We start from the raw sequence: 20,239 nt of genomic DNA on the forward strand, positions 1-20,239 counted from the left end.
CGAGTGGGTGATGACATCCAATCATCTCATCCTCTGTCATCCCCTTCTCTTCCTCCCTTCAGTGTTTCCCAACATCAGGGTCTTTTCTAATGAGTCAGTTCTTTGCATCAGGTAGCTAAAGTATCGGAGTTTCAGCTTCAGCATCCGTCCTTCCAAAGAATATTCAGGACTGATTTCCTTTAGTTGGCTGGTTTGATCTCCTTGCAGTCCAAGGGACTCTCAAGAGTCTTCTCCAAAACTACAGTTCAAAAGCATCAATCCTTCAGCGCTCAGCTTTCTTTATAGTCCAATCACATTCATACACGACCTCTGGAAAAACCATAGCTTTGACTCAACGGACCTTTGTTGGCAAAGTAATGTCTCTGTTTTTTAATATGCTGTCTAGGTTGGTCATAGCTTTTATTTCAAGGAGCAGGTGTCTTTTAATTTTATGATTGTAGTCACCATCTGCAGTGATTTTGGAGCCCAAGAAAATAAAGCCTGTCACTGTTTTTTGATTCCCCCCACCCCATCTCTTTGCCATGAAGTGATGCCATGGTCTTAGTTTTTTGAATGTTGAGTTTTAAGTTATATAGGTCCTATTGAGTCTGAATCTGTACTGTGTACTCGGTCCCAGCATACATCATACAAAAGTAGTTTGACTTAATAATTACTGGCTAATGTCTAGTCATTTTTGGTTTTTACACTATTTCAGCTAGGTCCTTAGTAGGAGGAATACTGAGTTGAATCCTTTTGATTGATTTCTGATATCTGAATATCCCCACCAAACTAGTATGTTGAAATCCTAACCCCCAGAGACAATGGTATAATGGTGTGGGGCCTTAAATCATGAGGACGGAGATTCCACAGAGTCCCTTGCACCATGTGAAAAGTCCCTAGCTGTGAACCAGGAAGAAGGCCTTTACCCAGCCATGCTGGCATCTCAATCTTGAACTTCTCAGCCTCCAGAGTTGTGAAAAATAAATTCTGGTTGTTTATTAGCTACCTTCCCCATTCTGTTGTATTTTGTTACTGCAAGCTGATGGACTAAGACACTGACTTTGTTTTGGGGAGGACAAAAAAAGAACAAAACTCAGCATAGTTTTCAGTTGTTTCTAGTACCGTACAGATATATTTTTATTTGTTTTAATAGTGTATATATGAATATTATTTATTTTCATCAAATATACTTAATTTCTATACTTACACATGGTTTTTTTTAGTAATCATTATTTTAATGTCTATAATAGTTCATCAAGTTGTACCATAAGTTTACATAGGTATTTTCTTGTTAGTGAACACTTTGGTGTCCAGCTCTTGGCTTATCAATAAAATTGTAATGAGCATCTTTTCTGCATACATTTGTTTTTTTTTTTTCTGTTCAGTTAATTTCTTAGGTACATTTATGGGAGTGAAATACTTAATGTCAAAGAATATGTGGCCTTAAATTCTAATTATGAAGTGTTGCTTTCAAACAATTGTATTTTTTGCCTATTGTGGATTATTTATAAATGCATTCTCATATTTCTTAGATTTCATTTTTATTCTTTAGTACCTTGTGGGTTTTTTACATAGCTCCTAATATGTAATTAAGTGACAGCTAATGTTGGAATGACTACCAGCATTGTCTTAAAATCATTTGATAGATTTAGTCTTGATAACAGCTACTTGAAATGTTATTACTGTATTACCTGCAATTACAAAGGTGAGAAAACTGGGACTTAAGAAAGTTGAATAGCTGGCGGAGACTCCAAGGCCCATACCCTAAAACAGCTTTAGACTCTTGACTGTAACAGTAACAAATACTTTATATTTTTTAACAAAGTGTGCATAGGTACATACATGCATTCATACACACACACACACACACACACACACAAAACCTTTTGTAAAACAACTTGGACTTAAGATGACACAAGCTGATTTCTGCATTCTATAGATTAGAATTATAGGATATTTTATCTATTCTGTGTAAAAATAATGCTGCTTAAGACACTTGTAGTTAAAAGTGCCAGGTTCTGAACTACAGTTCAATTTATGGAATATTGTCCTTTAAGGATGTGTCTCCTTATTGGTACTAAAGATTTATATTTATGTTCAGCTTATTATTTCATGAAAATAGATAATATGAAAAGGTATAGGATTCTCAGGGCAGTGCATTTCAGGGTTGAGTTGTGAGGCATTGTAGGGGAATTCAGATTTGAATCACTGAAGTTAGGTTATAGATAATAAGCGTTACATCATTGCGTCTCAGATTTCTTTCACTGAAGTGCCCCGAATTTATCATTCATGAATTTGGGAATGTATCCCAAAGCAGCTTGTAAAAAGTATATAATTATTTTGAAATCTGATAAACAATTTCAAAGATACTATGAATATTGCATTTTAGTCAATAATTGAGTTGTGTTTTCAATATGAAATGAAATGTTTTTAATCATTTATATTAGGAAAAAAGGAAAACTTTTAACTGTAAAGTCTTTGTGTATTTATATCCTATGGCATTATATGTCTCTAACTTGTGTGGCACATTTCTGGGAGGAAGTGTACTCTGGTTAGAGGCAGCATTTAGAGTACATTAGGGTGTTGCTCAAGGGCAAGTCATGATCGTGCACTGTAATTACAGCAGATGCCATTTTCAAACAAAAAGTAAGAACATAAAAATCCAGCAAAGATTAATAGAAACTTTTTGAAGTACAAAAAGAATACAATCACATTGTAGAAAACTTGGAACATAGCAGGAAATTACCCACAGAAGAAATTTTCTTTTTTGCACTCATGTTAAAGTTTTATAAAGGCAAAAAATACATAGAAAGGATTTTAAGATTTGTTTCTTTAAAAATGTCACATAGATCATATGATTTATATATATAGTGAGTTACCTGTATCAGAAAGAATAGAATTATGCCAGTTGGCACATTATAAAATCTGGAAATCTATATAGAAAAGAAAAGAAACTCAGATTCTAGTCTCAGTTTTGCCATTTACTTATGTGAGTTAGAGCAAGTCTTTTAGTGTCTGAGCATCTGTGCTTATGAAGACAGTAATCTTTTCTTACCCATAAATTACTTTTTGCATGAAAATTATATAAAAATGGATTTGTGTATGTATGAGTTTTGATTTACCAATGGGGAGAAGAAGTGTTTTTTAGATGATTGGGAAAAAAAAATAGAAGTAAGCAGAGAAGGCAGGAAAAGGAAAGGTTTTAGAAGACTTCAGGAAGAAGAGGAAAGTCTAGGAATTAGAATCGAAATGTCTGGGCCTGATTGGGGAACTAAATGGTATCGGTACATATAAAAAATATAGCTAAGTTAAAGGTTAAAGATTATTTGTTGTTGTTCAGCCGCTAAGTTGTGTCCAACTCTTTGTGACCTCCGTGGACTGCAGCACGCCTGCTTCTGTCTTTTTTAGATTTGGTTTCCACTTCAGGAAACGGGAAAGAGGTTAGTTTAGTGTGAGGAGATTTTAAATCTTGAAATGTGTTTTATTCTATGAGTCATAGGCTTTTATTCTACGATTTATTCTATACATTGTATGAATTTTATCCTGATACATTCTTCCATTTTGGATAATATTAATTGCTGAAGTGTATTAAGTATTTTGCTGTATGTCAAACATGAATTACCTCATTTGACCTTTCATTCCAAAGCAGATTATGATTAACTTTCAGTTCTTCTTTTAAAAACCTTTGGTGCACGGAATTAGACTAATGATTATCTTGGTTCGTACTGTCATCATTGGTCTATGTATGGACCTCTGTAGTCTATTATTTTTACTTTTTTATTTACTTAACAAGTATTCACTTAGTATAATCCAAGAATCAGGACATTGATGATAGCTAAAATCTACCTAACATACTGCTGTTATATTCCTTTGACCTCTTCCTAGAGGTTACTTTATCATGTGTTGTGTATTTATCATTTTGTTGCTGTTGTTCAGTCACCAGGTTGTCCATGAGGTTGACTTTGCCACCCCACAGACTATAGCATGCCAGGCTTCTCTGTATCCACTATATCCAGGAGTTTGCTCACATTCATGTCCGTTGAGTTGGCAATGCTATCTATCTCATCTTTTGCCACCTGCTTCTCCTTTTGCCTTCAGTCCTTCGCAGCATCAGGGTCTTTTCCAGTGAGTCGGCTCTTCACATCAAGTATTGGCCAAAGTATTGGAGCTTGAGCTTTAGCAGCAGTCCTTCCAGTGAACATTCAAAGTTGATTTCCTTTACTTCCTGTTAAAAAAAACCTTTATCATATATATGTACGCCTAACAGTGTCTCATAATTTTTGAAATCTATAAAGGGAATATGGGCTTCCCTGGTGGCTCAGTGGTAAAGAATCTGCCTGCCAATGCAGGAGACACAGGTTCAGTCCCTGGACTGAGAAGATCTCCTGGAAGGAAATGGCAATGCACTCCAATATTGTTGCCTGGAAAATCCTATGGACAGAGGAGCCTGAAGCTATAATCCATACATCTAAACAACAACAACAAAAGGAATATACTTAGTGTATATTAACTCCTGCACTGATTTTTTTTATGCTTAGTAATGTCTTAAGATGTCTCCATTCTTTTTGTTATAGTTTTTTATTCATTTGCCCTGCCATATAATACTCCACTGTGTTACATTACCACAATATAGACAGTCTGTTGTCTAAGAATATTTGAGTTATTTTTAGGTATTTGCTATCATGAGTGTTACAACTGTGAACTTTTTTGCAGTATTCTAATACATATATGCTAAATGTTCTCTTTAATGTATTTGGGGTTAAAATAGTTGGATTTAAGTTATGTTGTAAATTTTCAAGTTTACAAGGTAATACAAAACTGTCCCCATGCAGTTCCAATTTGTACTCCTACTGGCAGTGTAAGAGAAGGGGTATAAAAACTACATTTTTATAACAGATGATATTTGCTAACATTTTTTTTTTTTTTTTGCTTACTGTGTGACAGACACTCTTCTAAATGCTTACATGAATTAATAAATTTTTAAATTCCCACATCCATCCTGTTGGGCACTGTTACATCTGTTTTATAGACGAGGAAGCTGAGGCATGAGAGGACTAACCTATTAGTACATGATAGGATTCAAACTTCGTTAGGTCGGACTTCAGAGGCCAGCCTCTGAACTGTTGTGATACCTTACCTTTCCAAATGCCCATTTATGGATTTTCCTTCTCCTTTCCTTTTCCTCTGTCCCCATCAGATTCTTGGTCTTTATTTGCTTTTGATAGTGAGTTTTGGTTATTGTTTCCTTATATTATTTTGTGTTAGCACTGTCCATTGTGTAGTCTTCCTTTAAAAAGCAATTTCTTAAAAAACCAAAGTTTTCTCATTTGTAGAATGAGTAAGATGGTTCAGATGATACCTGGCATTTTTGGCTCTAGTATTTTGTAACTTGACATAGTCTCCTATGTAGAAAATTTTCACATTTTCTGTTTCTTAAATCTTAAGATGTGAAACAGTTTAGTATGCTTTATTTCATTGTAAAATTTCACTTAAAGTTAATTGTTTATGTTTAATAGAATATTGTCAGCTTCCCTGGTGGCTCAGACAATAAAGAATCTGCCTGCAGTGTAGGAGACCTGGGTTAGGAAGATCATCTGGAGAAGGGAATGGCTACCTACTCCAGTATTCTTGCCTGGGGAATTCCATGGATAGAGGAGCCTGGGGGGACTATAGTCCATGCGTTGCAAAGAGTCAGACACGACTGAGTGACTATCTGTACATCAGCAAGCTATTAAGTAGCTAACAAAATTCTGGCATGGACGTGAATGTATACTGATTTCAGCATAGGCTTTTGTGTATACGTCTGTTGAGCTGAATGAAATTTTTTCCTTTAGTGTTTGTAGGTATTGTTCTTGAGGGTTTTTTTGTTTGTTTTGTTTTTTTAAGCCAGTCATCTTTGTACTCTGCTGCCAGTTGCTCTGTAAATGTTTTGTTTTTTGTTTTACCCTTTAGGTACTGAGTTAAGATAAAATATTATTTTAAAATTCTGATTCCTGTGATAGATGACAGTTTATTTGGTTAATATTGAATGACAAAGTTCTAGACCCAGTTGTATATACTTAATTATCCATATATCTTGCCAAAGTAGGATATTACCTCAACCTCAGATCTTTAAGTGTTTAGGTGCTGTAAAAATAGCAGTTAGAACTGTTTCAGTAAAGTCTGTTAATTCAAATCCATTATGTGTGTGCTGCACATGTAGTGGTAGTTAAATGTTGGAGTGCAGTGAGCCCTGTAAGCGTCAGTCATACATGTGTGCTGAAGTGGTAGGCCGACAGAAACAGCCAAACAGATGGAGATCAGGGTGTTGCAGCGTTTCTTACTAGTCACATTTAGTCCTTCTTCTGGTTTTTACATTACTCTTAGCTTTGGCACAGTCATTAATATTGATTCTGAGTGAAATAGATAAAACAAACATTAATGAGCATTTATTATTTGCCGGAGAAAGGATTGGAACTAAAATTTTTTAAGTTTTCTGGTGTTAAGCCGATAAGCTTTGGGGATACAGATGAGTAAAATCTGAGTCTTTTTGCCTTCACAGAGTTCTCAGTCTGATACTGGAAATACATGATTGGTTCTTTGGTAATGAAGGACTTGATTCCCTGCTATTGGAAAAGATAGTCCCAGAAGAGTGAGGAAAAACATTGAAAGTAAAAATTACTTCATTTTGGAAAGACATGTTTACATGTTATGTATATAACTTTGTATGTAGTTCAGTAATCTGGTGATTAAAGTAGCTACAGTCTTGTCTTTCAATTCACTTTGAAGTTTTTATGGTAGGATAGATTGTTTCTGAATGTGGAAGTGTTAGTCGCTCAGTTGTATCTGACTCTTTGTGACCCAGTGGACTGTAGCCTGCCAGGTTCCTCTGTCCATGGGATTCTCCAGGCAAGAATACTGGAGTGAGTTGCCAGTCCCTTCTCCAGGAGATGTTCCCCACCCAGGGATTGAACCCAGGTCTCCTGCATTGCAGGCAGATGCTTTACCATCTGAGCCAGCAGAGAAGCTGTGAATTTCTCCAGGCAAGAATACTGGAGTGGGTAGCCCTGCCCTTCTCCAGGGTATCTTCATAACCCAGGGATCAAACTCAGGTCTCTGGTATTGCAGTCAGATTCTTTACTGTGTAAGAAAGGTAAAAGATTTAAGGACTTCCCTGGTGGTCCAGTGGCTAAGACTCCAAGCCTCCAACACAAGAGCCCTGAGTTCAATTCACGGTGAGGGAACTAGATCCTGGATGCTGCACCTAAGTTCACTCGCTGAAACTAAAGGTACAGCATGCTGCAGTTTAAAAAGACCCCGCATGCCGCAGCGAAGGTAGAAATCCTCCACGCTGCAACTAAGACCTGGGGTAGCCAAATAAATAAAAATAAATTCTTATAACAAAGGTAAAAGATTGAGTGTCTTAACAACTTAGAGCTGAGAGTAGATGATTATTGTGAACTTAGCCTTTTTATGACTTTAGATTATGTATTATAAATAGTTACATTTATTGATGTTTACTTAAAAGATGAAATCTTTATATATAAATCTAATACATATAAATCTAGTCTATATAAATAAAATTATATATATTAATGTTTACTTAAAAATACTTTAATCTTTTCTTTTTAAAAATCATTTCTTTGGTTAGCAAGAGCTTTGAAATGAGTCATTTGTAATATTTTAGTCCACGTGAGTCAGGTTTTAGTGTAAGAACATGAGCTGTGTTATCAAAGCTAGATAAATGGTGCAAAAAGCCTAAATTTGATAGGAAGACAAAGGGGGCATTTTAGGTGAAGTACGTTGTTGCGGTTCCAAACTCCTCAAGTAACTTGCCATGAACTTAAGCTACTGTAATTTTTCTCCATTTCTTCTTAATTATTGTATTAAAAACTATAGATTTTATGGGCAGAGAAGACAAGGTAGAAGCATTGAAGGGTTTACATACACATGCTGTTTTGTCATTGTCTCTCATCAGCCTACATCATCTTGAGAATTTTTCTCTATTGTATACTAAAAGAGCTTTCAAAAGTTTGTGGCAGATACTGGTAAAGCAAGCATAAAGTAGTTCTCATATTGCTGTGTTTCCTCAGAAATTTCATGTGTGTGTACAGTCTTAATTTGAAATAATATTAGACCTACAAAAAGGTAAGAAAAAATGTACCAAGAATATTCATATATTCTTCGACTGGCTTTCTAAAATGTTGGTATCTTAAATAGCCAAACAGGAAATTGACACTGATAATAATATTATCTACAGGCCTTATTTCAAGTTTTATCAGTTGTTCTGTTAGTGTCGTTTTCTAGTTCAGGATCCAATCCAGCATTGCGTGTTGTAGCAAGTATTCACGTCTCTTTGTTTCCTGTAATCTGGAATAGTTCTTCAGTCTTTGTTTCATAATTTTGAAACTATTTTGAAGAATACTGACCAAGTATTTTGTAGAATGTTCTTCAGTTTGCATTTATCTGATGCTCAGTCTTGATTAAATTGAAGTTAAACATTTTGGGCGACAGTGCTGTAGAGTGAAGGTGTGTTCATGCTTCAGGAGGTCTGTGACGGTGATACGTCCTGTACTAATGGTATGAGCTTTGATCATTTGGTTAACGTGGTGTCTGCCAGGTTCTTAGTCAGGGCTTCAGTCAGTTGCTTCTTGTTCTGTAGCTTGGCACAGATGGACATTATGCCTTAACCAGTGTAGATACTTGCCAGTGTGCCCTGAGGCTTTCCAAAGGCATTGTGCATACCTGTCTGGGGCCTAGATTGGGGACATTATGCCAGTCATGAGTGTCCACGGGAAAGGGCTGTCTCCAGGGTCTCTTAGAGCAACCCATATAGGCAACACGATGCATACACTGCGAAGAGGCTGTTGTTTGCAGCCATGGTACACCAGGCCCCCTCAGGGAAAAGAGCACAGTCAGCTTAACTGACTGCAAATGAGCACTTCCATTTTGGCTTCACAATATGTTCTACGTTCATTTGATATTTTCCCTGCCACAGCTTTAGAGTCATTGTATTTATCCAAGGAACTCTAGTTTCTTTTATTGGAGACTTATAATGAGAAACTGTTACCTGAGTAGTAGGTGTGCTTATAGGCTTGCCACATGGTACAGTGGTAAAGAATCCACCTGGCAGTGCAGCAGATTCAGGAGACGCAGGTTTGATCCCTGGGCCAGGAAAGATCCCCTGGAGTAGGAAATAGCAACCTACTCCAGTATTGTTGCTTGGAAAATTCCATGGAATGAGGACCCTGGTGGGCTACATCCGTGGAGTCACAAAGAGTTGGACGCGACTGAGCACATGTGTACACACAGATGTGCTTATTGGCATTGGGGTGAGGCTGGTGGAGCAGACCCCATTTTACAAATGAAGAGAGCTAAGCTGAAGGTTAAAAGTCAGATAAAAGTGATTGAGTTGGGACATAAACTCAGGCCTTTTCAATCTAGAGTTCAGATTCTTTCCACTTGCTCTCCTGTATCACTGTAGTTCCTTCCTTACACTTGTCATTTCCATTAATTCTACTCTTTGTCTTTTCTGGAACAGATCGGCACACTCTAGTTCTTAATATTCAAGAAAATTATTAAATAGTCAGTTCAGTCGTTCAGTCCTGTCCGACTCTTTGCGACCCCATGAATCGCAGCATGCCAGGCCTCCCTGTCAATCACCATCTCCCGGAGTTCACTCAAACTCTCGTCCATCGAGTCAGTGATGCCATCCAGCCATCTCATCCTCTGTCGTCCCCTTCTCCTCCTGCCCCCAATCCCTCCCAGCATCAGAGTCTTTTCCAATGAGTCAACTCTTCGCATGAGGTGGCCAAAGTACTGGAGTTTCAGCTTTAGCGTCATTCCTTCCAAAGAAATCCCAGGGCTGATCTCCTTTAGAATGAATTGGTTGGATCTCCTTGCAGTCCAAGGGACTCTCAAGAGTCTTCTCCAACACCATAGTTCAAAAGCATCAATTCTTCAGCGCTCAGCTTTCTTCACACTCCAGCTCTCGAATCCATACATGACCACTGGAAAAACCATAGCCTTGACTAGACGGACCTTTGTTGACAAAGTAATGTCTCTGCTTTGGAATATGCTATCTAGGTTGGTTATAACTTTTCTTCCAAGGAGGAAGCATCTTTTAATTTCATGGCTGCCTTCATCATCTAGAGTGATTTTGGAGCCCCCAGAAATAAAGTCAGCCACTGTTTCCACTGTTTCCCCATCTATTTGCCATGAAGTGATGAAATTGGATGCCATGATCTTAGTTTTCTGAATGTTGAGCTTTAAGCCAACTTTTTCACTCTCCACTTTCACTTTCATCAAGAGGCTTTTTGGTTCCTCTTCCCTTTCTGCCATAAAGGTGGTGTCATCTGCATATCTGAGGTTCTTAATATTTCTCCCAGCAGTCTTGATTCCAGCTTGTGCTTCCTCCAGCCCAGCGTTTCTCATGACGTACTCTGCATATATGTGAAATAAGCAGGGTGACAATATACACAGCCTTGATGTACTCCTTTTCCTATTTGGAACCAGTCTGTTGTTCCATGTCCAGTTCTAACTGTTGCTTCCTGACCTGCATATAGGTTTCTCAAGAGGCAGGTCAGGTGGTCTGGTATTCTCATCTCTTTCAGAATTTTCCACAGTTTATTGTGATCCACACAGTCAAAGGCTTTGGCATAGTCAATAAAGCAGAAATAGATGCTTTTCTGGAACTCTCTTGCTTTTTCGATGATCCAGCGGATGTTGGCAATTTGATCTCTGGTTCCTCTGCATTTTCTAAAACCAGCTTGAACATCTGGAAGTTCTCGTTCATGTACTGTTGAAGCGTGGCTTGCAGAATTTTGAGCATTCCTTTACTAGTGTGTGAGATGAGTGCAATTGTGCGGTAGTTTGAGCATTCTTTGGCATTGCCTTTCTTTGGGATTGGAATGAAAACGGACCTTTTCCAGTCCTGTGGCCACTGCTGAGTTTTCCAAATTTGCTGGCATATTGAGTGCAGCACTTTCACAGCATCATCTTTCAGGATTTGGAATAGCTCAACTGGAATTCGATCACCTCCACTAGCTTTGTTTGTAGTGATGCTTTCTAAGGCCCACCTGACTTCACATTCCAGAATGTCTGGCTCTAGGTGAGTGATCACACCATCGTGATTATCTTGGTTGTGTAGATCTTTTTTGTACAGTTCTTTTGTGTATTCTTGCCACCTCTTCTTAATATCTCCTGCTTCTCTTAGGTCCATACCATTTCTGTTCTTTATGGAGCCCATCTTTGCATGAAGTGTTCCCTTGGTATCTTTAATTTCCTTGAAGAGATCTCTAGTCTTTCCCCTTCTGTTGTTTTCCTCTATTTCTTTGCATTGATCACTGAAGAAGGCTTTCTTATCTCTTCTTGCTATTCTTTGGAACTCTGCATTCATATGCTTATATCTTTCCTTTTCTCCTTTGCTTTTCGTTTCTCTTCTTTTCACAGCTATTTGTAATGTCTCCCCAGACAGCCATTTTGCTTTTTTGCATTTCTTTTCCATGGGGATGGTCTTGATCCCTGTCTCCTGTACAGTGTCACGAACCTCAGTCTATAGTTCATTAGGCACTCTATCAGATCTACTCCCTTATATCTATTTCTCACTTCCACTGTATAATCATAAGGGATTTGATTTAGGTCATACCTGAATGGTCTAGTGGTTTTCCCTACTTTCTTCAATTTAAGTCTGAATTTGGCATAGTATAATATTTCAAAGCAGAAAATAGTCTTTACAATTCGAAAAATATTTTATTATATGTTTACTGTGGTTAAGGCAGTATGGTGGACATTGGTAGTATTTGAGTATGTGCTTATATGTTTTGGAAGGACATCATGCTGAGAATTTTGTTTGTTTGTTTACAATGGTATTTTTTTCCCCTCAATAAATAGCTGAAGGGTTGAGGTAGATGAGGGATTGGGGCTGTTGTGAACTGATTAATTGTCCAAGAATCTAAATGGCTTAGAGATTTATATATTATATATAAATCATGCTAAATAAATATATAGTATTTAGGTTAATATATATTTATATGTGCCTCTTTTTAATGTACTGCCACTTAATAATTTTAGTAATATTATGCAACCATTAAACAATATCTGTTGGCTGAGCACACTTAAATACACACTTTGTTGTTGCTTCTAATTCTTGCATTAACTTCTTGAATTGATACTATTTTTCCCATATTCCATGTGAGCAAAGAGAAGTGATTTGCCTAAGATCATAAAATTTAATAAATACCATAAAGTGGTTTTAAATCCAAGTTTAATGCTGCCCACTGTGTGAAGCACTGTTTATGTTATATATGTATTCACACTTTCAGAGTGTCCCTTAGTTCTCAGGTTGAGGGTGTGATGAAAAAGTTTATTCTATATACCTACATATGGGATTTTGAGGTCATTCTGCCAAGGTAGGAAGCCCAGTTCTGTCACTTACCAGTTTTGTGATCCTGGAGTTTTTTTAAATCATGTCTGTAAAATGAGGGTAATAATCATATCTGCTTTGGAGTGTTATCTTGAGGATTAAATATAACTCATGGAAAGCATTGAACTGTGCAAATAGCAGGTACTGAAGTGTTAGCTGCCTGTTAATAATAGTAGGGGTAATAGTAGAAGTAACTAATACATTGCAAAGAAACATCAAAAGTTCAACAGTAGAATAAACACTAATAATTGACAGATACTATGATGGACTACTTGGGATAATTCTGTGACTATTGGATAATTCATAGAATCAAAGAAATTGGGAATGAGAAAGGGATTTGATTAAATAGCATCTTTATCTCTGATTTTTTTGAAAAAGGATACTAAGGCCATAAAACGAAGATCATGGCATCCAGTCCCATCACTTCATGGGAAATAGATGGGGAAACAGTGTCAGACTTTATTTTTCTGGGCTCCAAAATCACTGCAGATGGTGACTGCAGCCATGAAATTAAAAGACGCTTATTCCTTGGAAGGAAAGTGATGACCAACCTAGATAGCATATTCAAAAGCAGAGACATTACTTTGCCAACAAAGGTCCGTCTAGACAAGGCTATGGTTTTTCCAGTGGTCATGTGTGGATGTGAGAGTTGGACTGTGAAGAAGGCTGGGCACCGAAGAACTGATGCTTTTGAACTGTGGTGTTGGAGAAGACTCTTGAGAGTCCCTTGGACTGCAAGGAGATCCAACCAGTCCATTCTGAAGGAGATCAGCCCTGGGATTTCTTTGGAAGGAATGATGCTAAAAGCTGAAATTCCAGTACTTTGGCCACCTCATGCGAAGAGTTGACTCATTGGAAAAGACTGATGCTGGGAGGGATTGGGGGCAAGAGGAGAAGGGGACGACAGAGGATGAGATGGCTGGATGACATCACTGACTCTATGGACGTGAGTCTGAGTGAACTCCGGGAGTTGTTGATGGGCAGGGAGGCCTGGCATGCTGCGATTCATGGGGTCGCAAAGAGTCGGACACGACTGAGCGACTGATCTGATCTGAACTTGCCCAAACTGTTAAAGTTGCATTGTATCACTCTCAGTGGAAACTTTGACGTTATGGCTGTTAATTCAGTGTTCTTTCCACTACAGATTTTCCCCCTAATCTCTGTTAAGGGAAATAATTTATGTGGAATATCATTCTCTTCTTTATTTTTAGGAGTCCTTGATACCTACTGGTATCAAACAGTAATTCCTAAAATATAGCCAATTAAGTTGGAAGATAATATATGATTTGCCTCTTTAGAGGGGTTTAATAGGAACAGCAGATAAATAAAAAAGCATTTCTGAAAGCGTGGTTTAGTTCTCTTGCTGGGCAGCAGAATGTTGGCATGAAATAGTTTATTTTTAGTTTTAGGGTGAGTTCTTTATTAATTTTTAGAAAAGTAAAAAACAGATGCAAAGAAGATAATGATCATCTATATTCTTATCCAGAATTAATCACTAACTTAGTGTGTTAAAAAGCAGAGACATCACTTTGCCAACAAAGGTCCATACAGTCAAAATCTAGTTTTTCTAGTAGTTATGTTCTATTGGTTGTGAGAGTTGGGTAATAAAGAAGGCCAAGCACCTAAGAGTTGATGCTTTCAAATTATGGTCCTGAAGAAGACTCTTGAGAGTCCCTTGGACTGCAGGAGAGCCAACCAGTCCATCCTAAAGGAAATCAGCCCTGAATATTCATTGGAAAGACTGATGCTGAAGCTGAAACTCCAATACTTTGGCTACCTGATGTGAAGAACTGACTTACTGGAAAAGACCCTAATGTTGGGAAAGATTAGAGGCAGGAGAAGAAGGGAATGACAGAGGATGAGATGGTTGGATGGCTTCACTGACTTGATGGACATGAGTTTGACAAGCTCCGGGAGTTGGTGATAGACAGGGAAGCCTGGTGTGCTGCAGTCCATGGTGTCGCAAAGAGTCGGACACGACTGAGCGACTGAACTGATGCCTGTTTCCTAGTATCAATGAAAAATGTATTCTTTACATCTTAACTGTAATCTTTTACTTACTACAGCTTTTAAAATAAAAACTTATAATTTGTGTGATGATGATTAAAATTTATTTGGTGATGGCTGTTTTCATTTCAACATTACCTGTTTTTAATTTCACCTGAGGACCATGGCTTGTAGTATAGTATAAGAGCCTTAATAGCACGCTGTTTTAGTTTTTAAAACACTGTATGAGAACCACAATGCTGATTTAAATCCAGTATTGCTCATAATTTAAAAGTGTCTCCTAAGTTTTAGTGTGTTTCCATGAGATATGAACATTTTGCTGAACATTTTGGGGGGCAGGGCACGAAGTGGTATTAGGCTTTGTATAAATGTGTTGTGTTGTCAAGGAGGACATGTTTACTTTGTGAAGTTACAATTACAGATTTGAAACCTTTTTCTCTGCAGAAGGGGGAGTCAAGATCATGGAATAATTTTTTTTAATCATTTTTTTTAAGTAACTGCTATACTCCTACATTTAGACTGATAAAATTATAGAAAAATGAAAAATATAATTGATAAAGAATATTCCAAATACTATTCTTACTTTTACATAAATGAAGCTGGGGATAAAGAGCAACTTTTCTTCTTTACCTTCTAGTCACAGCTTTTTAAATTGCAGAGAAGAACTATAACAGCATATATTTTAAATTCTTGTTCAGTCACTTATAAGTAAGTCATTTATGCTTACTTAACCTCTTGAAACTTTAGTTTCCTTATCTGTTATATAGGACTAACACCATTTTGCAGGGTTATTGTTGGAATTAAAAATAATAACTTTACTCCAAATAGATTGGGTATATAGTAAAAACTACATAAGTTTTGCTGTTAAATGTTGTTAGACCCTGGATTGCTTTGTTTAGTTTTGGTACTTTGATTGTTTTTGTGATTATAAAAGAAGAGAATAAAGGTTACCTCTGACTGCTACTAAAGAATAAACATGGTGACATCCAGCATGTTGTGAATTTTTCTAGAATTTTTTTTAAGGTATATTATGCACATTTTATCTTACTGTTTCTCTAAAACTGGGTCTTCAGGATTTGGCCTCTTACCATGAGTGAAATATATAGCTCTTGCAGAGTTTTTGGCAAGAGTCATATGACCTGACTTACGTTTTTGTTTTTATTTTTTTGACCACACCGCACGTTGTGTATGAGATCTTAGTTCTCCAACCAGGGATCAGACCTGCACCCCTTGCCTTAGAAGTGTGGAGTCTAAACCACTGGACTGCTAGGGAAGTCCCTTAGGTTTTTTAAGGACCACTCAAATGTTCTTGGCTTCTAAATATGCTAAAGACACTTTTATTTTTAAATTACCTTCTTCTTCCTCAAAAAAGTCCATTGATATTTTAAACTGAATTTTCAGTAGATAAACAGAATTTAGACAGAATTGTCATCTTTGTAATATTGAGTTTTGCTTTTAGAAAACATAAACGGTGCTTTTATCTGTTCAGGTCATTTATGCTCTTCATGAACATTTTAAAGATTTCCTTCTATTGATCCTGCACATTTCATTTTAGTAATTTTATGTTTAATTGTTGTGGATTAGCTCTTTTTATAATCTTAACTCACTGGTAAAGAAGAAAGCCAGTTAATTTTTATGTATTTTTTTATATCCAACTGCTACACTGTGCTTTCTTGTTTTTTTTTAGTAGACCTTATATTTTAGAGAAGTTTGAGGTTCACAGTAAAACTGAGGGGGAGGTACAGATTTGCCACACACTGCCTGCCCAAACAGGTACCTAACTGTTACGCTGTCAACCTCCCCCACTAGAATGGAACATTTGTGACAATTTATGAACCTACACATCAATCATCATTATCACCCAGAGTCCATAGTTAACATTTAGGGTTTATTCTTGGTGTTGTAGCATAGTAATCACAGTTGTTTTAAAATCTTGGTTTGGTAATTCCAACATCTCTACCACGTCTGAGTCTGGTTTTGATCCTTTGTTTCTTTAAATTGTGTTTGTTACCTTTTATTATGATATGCCTTGTAATTTTTTCTTGATAGCTAGACATGATGTACTGGCTGAAAAGCTATAAATAGGCCGTTAGTAATGTGGTAAAGTGTGTGTGTGTAGGGGATGGGTAGGAAAGTGTTTTATAGCTCTGTTATTGTGTGTGTGCACATGTGCGTGTGCACCCATGCACTCAGTTGTGTCTGACTCTTTGTCACCACATGGACTGTAGCCTACCAGGCCCCTCTGTCTATAGGATTTTCCAGGCAAGAATACTGGAGCAGGTTGCCATTTCCTTCTCCAGGGGATCTTTCCCACCCAGGGATCGAACCCGTGTCTTCTGCATCTCCTGCATTGGCAGGCAGGTTCTTTACCAGTTGAGCCACAGGGGAAGCCCACCAGTTCTGTTAAGTTTCAGTCTTTTTTTTGCTCCAGCTTTATTGAATTATAACTGACAAAAATTCTTTATACTTAAGATTTACATCTTAGTGTTTTGACATCTGTATATATTATAAAATAACTGCAGCAGTCAGTGTAATTAACATATCTATCACAGCATATAGGTATTTTTTTTTCTTTTTTCTGTTAAGAACATTTAAAATGTACAGTTAGCAAACTTCAAGTATATAATTCAGTATTGTTAAGTATAATCACATTGCTGAACATTTGGTCTCCAGAACTTAGCTTTTTGTGATCCTGTGTCTCTGGATTGTGAACTTCTTAAATGCTGTTTCTTCTTACCCCTCTTAATGAGGACAAGATGGCTGAATTGGGTTGTAGTTGGATATTTGTTTACCTTCCCTTAGGTCAGTTAGGTTCTGATACAACTTTAGGTGGTTATTGTTGTTTTAGTCAATCAGTCGTGTCTGACTCTTTTGCAACCCCTTGGACTGTAGCCCACCAGGCTCCTCTGTCCATGGGATTTCCCATGCAAGAATACTGGAGGGGGTTGCTATTTCCTTCTCCAGGGGATACTCCTGACCCAGGGATTGAACCTATTTCCTGCATTGGCAGGTGGATTCTTTACTTCTGAGCCACCAGGAAAACCCATTTAGGAGGTTAAACTCTGGTTAAATAATTTCTCCTGAAGTCAAGCTTTGTTAAGAACAGTGTGCTCTAGTGTATTTCAAAATGCTTTCTTTCCCTCTTCTGGAAATATGAGGGAATTTTCCCTGATATTTGCTGTGAGGACTTGTTAGAGTGCCAGGAAGGAAAACTAACAAAAGCGGGGGTGCATTTGGAGGACTGACTTTTTAATCTCAGAATTGTTCACTCCCAGTCTCCAGCAGCTCATCAATACCCCCGTCCCCTGCCACAGCACTGTTTCCCAAAGAGCTCTGTGCCCTCAGGCTTCTGATCCGATAAGTTGTCATTTTCCACAGTCTCTGCCTCTTCAAGGTTGGGGGCAGTAGTTTGCCCTGTGACCTCACTTTTGTTTCTGATCCCAAGAAGTGTTGATTTTTCGGTTTGTTAAGCTTTTTACTTATTGTTAGCATAGATTGGTGGCTTCCAAGCTTCCTATGGGCTGGATTAGAAACAGAATGTCCTTATTTTTCTAATAAAAAATTTGTGTTATAAGCAATCATATAATTTTAAATAAGGATAATTTTAAATATGTACTTCATTTCTCTTTTCCTCCCTCACTCCTCTTTAATCATATTACTGTAATATTAATTTTTTAACTTCCTCAGAAATGTCCTATAGCTGGCTGTAATAGAAGTGCCTCAGTTTCACTTAGCAGTGTGTAGTAATTATGGAGCTTTTAATAGCCTTTACATGTTAGGTAAGTATTTTTCTGTATTAACTTTGTTGACAAAGGTCCATCTAGTCAAAGCTATGGTTTTTCCAGTAGTCCTTGTATGGATGTGAGAGTTGAACTATAAAGAAAGCTGAGCGCCGAAGAATTGATGTTTTTGAACTGTGGTGTTGGAGAAGACTCTTGAGAGTCTCTTGGACTGCAAGGAGATCCAACCTGTCAATCCTAAAGGAAATCAGTCCTGAATATTCATTGGAAGAACTGATGCTGAGGCTGAAACTCCCAATACTTTGGCCACCTGATGTGAAGAACTGACTCACTGGATGCTGGGAAAGACTGGGAAAGACCCTGATGCTGGGAAAGATTGCAGGCAGGAGGAGAAGGGGACAACAGAGGATGAGATGGTTGGATGGCACCACTGACTGAATGGAAATGAGTTTGGCCAAGCTCCAGGAGTTGGTGATGAACAGGGAAGCCTGGTGTGCTGCAGTCCATGGGGTCGCAAAGAGTCAGACAAGACTGAGTAACTAAACTGAACTGATTTCTGTATTTCTTTAGCAATATATATTCTTTCAAGAATATTTTCAAGAGTTAATGTTGAAATTTTTTTTAGCATCTTTCAAGGTAGTAAAGTCTGAAACAATGTGTTTTCATTCCCAGATTAGTTTCTTTTTCAGCATTTGAATCTTGGGCTACAAGCTATGTAAAATAGTGTTTTCCTACTTTATTACATTTATATTTAAAACTCTGCTCATGTTTCTATGTGTTTTTATTTATAGTACACATTATTATGTTGCTATCTGTATTGTCTATCATGCTCTTTAATAATGCATTTTAGATGGTGAACTCCTTGAAGAAAGTGGTGTCTTTTACAGAAAGTAGTCCTCAATAAGAAAAAGCACTATCCCTTCCTTCATGTTTCCTCTTCTTTCTAATTTACCTCCATTTGTCCTTAAGCTCTTATAAGATCCAGAGTGCACTTATTGCCTGGGAAGACAAATCACTCTGAGATCCTTGGTAGTCTTCCCTGAATGACACGTAGTTGAAACAAGTTTTAATTTATATCTTTTGGGTTTTGCTTGGATTATAAGAATGTACTTGCTTGCAACTCTCAATGTTGTTAGAGTTGGTTTTGGAGGCTCTTAGGCTTACCTGTCCCAAATTAAAATTACTTGACCACAAGGGTGCAGGGGAATGACTGCTTCTGGAGGAAGGGGCTCAGAGGAGAAAAGTAGAGGAAGCTAGATAACGAAATTTTCCCATTTTAATCTTGCTTAGTACTAAAAATTGTATAAAACAAATATTGTCTTCACAGAGGCTTATCAGTGTGGCATATTTAAAAGTAAGATGGGGTTGTATGTTTTTCTGTTCCTTTACTCAACAATTACATACATACTGATCACAAACTGTATCTCTAATTACGTTCTACTCAATACAGTAGTAAATGAGGAAAACAACATCCCTGCTTATGTGGAACATAAGTTCTATTAATAGGAGACAGACAATAAATACCTAAAGAAGTAAGTAAGATAATTTCAGATAGTCATAGGCATTATGAGGAAAATAATACCAAGAAAAGAAATAGAGTGTAATACATAAGAGTGGAGGGAAGCTGGATGTTGGAACTAGTTTAGATTCAGTTCAGTTCAGTCGCTCAGTCGTGTCTGACTCCTTGCGACCCCATGAATCGCAGCACACCAGGCCTCCCTGTCCATCACCAACTCCCGGAGTTCACCCAGACTCACGTCCATCGAGTCTGTGATGCCATCCAGCCATCTCATCCTCTGTCGTCCCCTTCTCCTCCTGCCCCCAATCCCTCCCAGCATCAGAGTCTTTTCCAATGAGTCAGTTCTTCGCATGAGGTGGCCAAAGTATTGGAGTTTCAGCTTTAGCATTAGTCCTTCCAGTGAACACCAAGGACTGATTTCCTTTAGATTGGGTGAGTCTAATTTGAGGAGGATTCATGTTATCTAACACTTAAGGAGGAAACCAATAGAATATCTCAGGGGAGTCACCAAGTAAGTGCAGAGGATCTGGGGTAGAGGGAAACCATTTAAAGAGTGGAAAGAATGCTGTTGTGGTTGGAGATCGTGAGTGA

At 37.6% G+C, this 20,239-nt stretch overlaps 1 protein-coding gene and 1 non-coding gene across 3 annotated transcripts in view; one reads left to right on the forward strand and one right to left on the reverse strand.

Moving 5' to 3' along the window:
- Nucleotides 1-20,239, forward strand: part of SPRED1 (sprouty related EVH1 domain containing 1) — a 122,726-nt gene that overhangs the window by 12,665 nt on the left and 89,822 nt on the right. The gene's annotated exons all lie outside the window — the stretch shown is intronic.
- On the reverse strand, nt 8,759-8,892 carry LOC129622172 (small nucleolar RNA SNORA70). The gene has a single exon (XR_008699849.1). It is a non-coding gene; the product is annotated as a small nucleolar RNA SNORA70 (small nucleolar RNA).

The sequence above is a fragment of the Bubalus kerabau genome, chromosome 10, assembly GCF_029407905.1.
Source record: "Bubalus kerabau isolate K-KA32 ecotype Philippines breed swamp buffalo chromosome 10, PCC_UOA_SB_1v2, whole genome shotgun sequence".
NCBI lineage: Eukaryota > Metazoa > Chordata > Mammalia > Artiodactyla > Bovidae > Bubalus > Bubalus kerabau.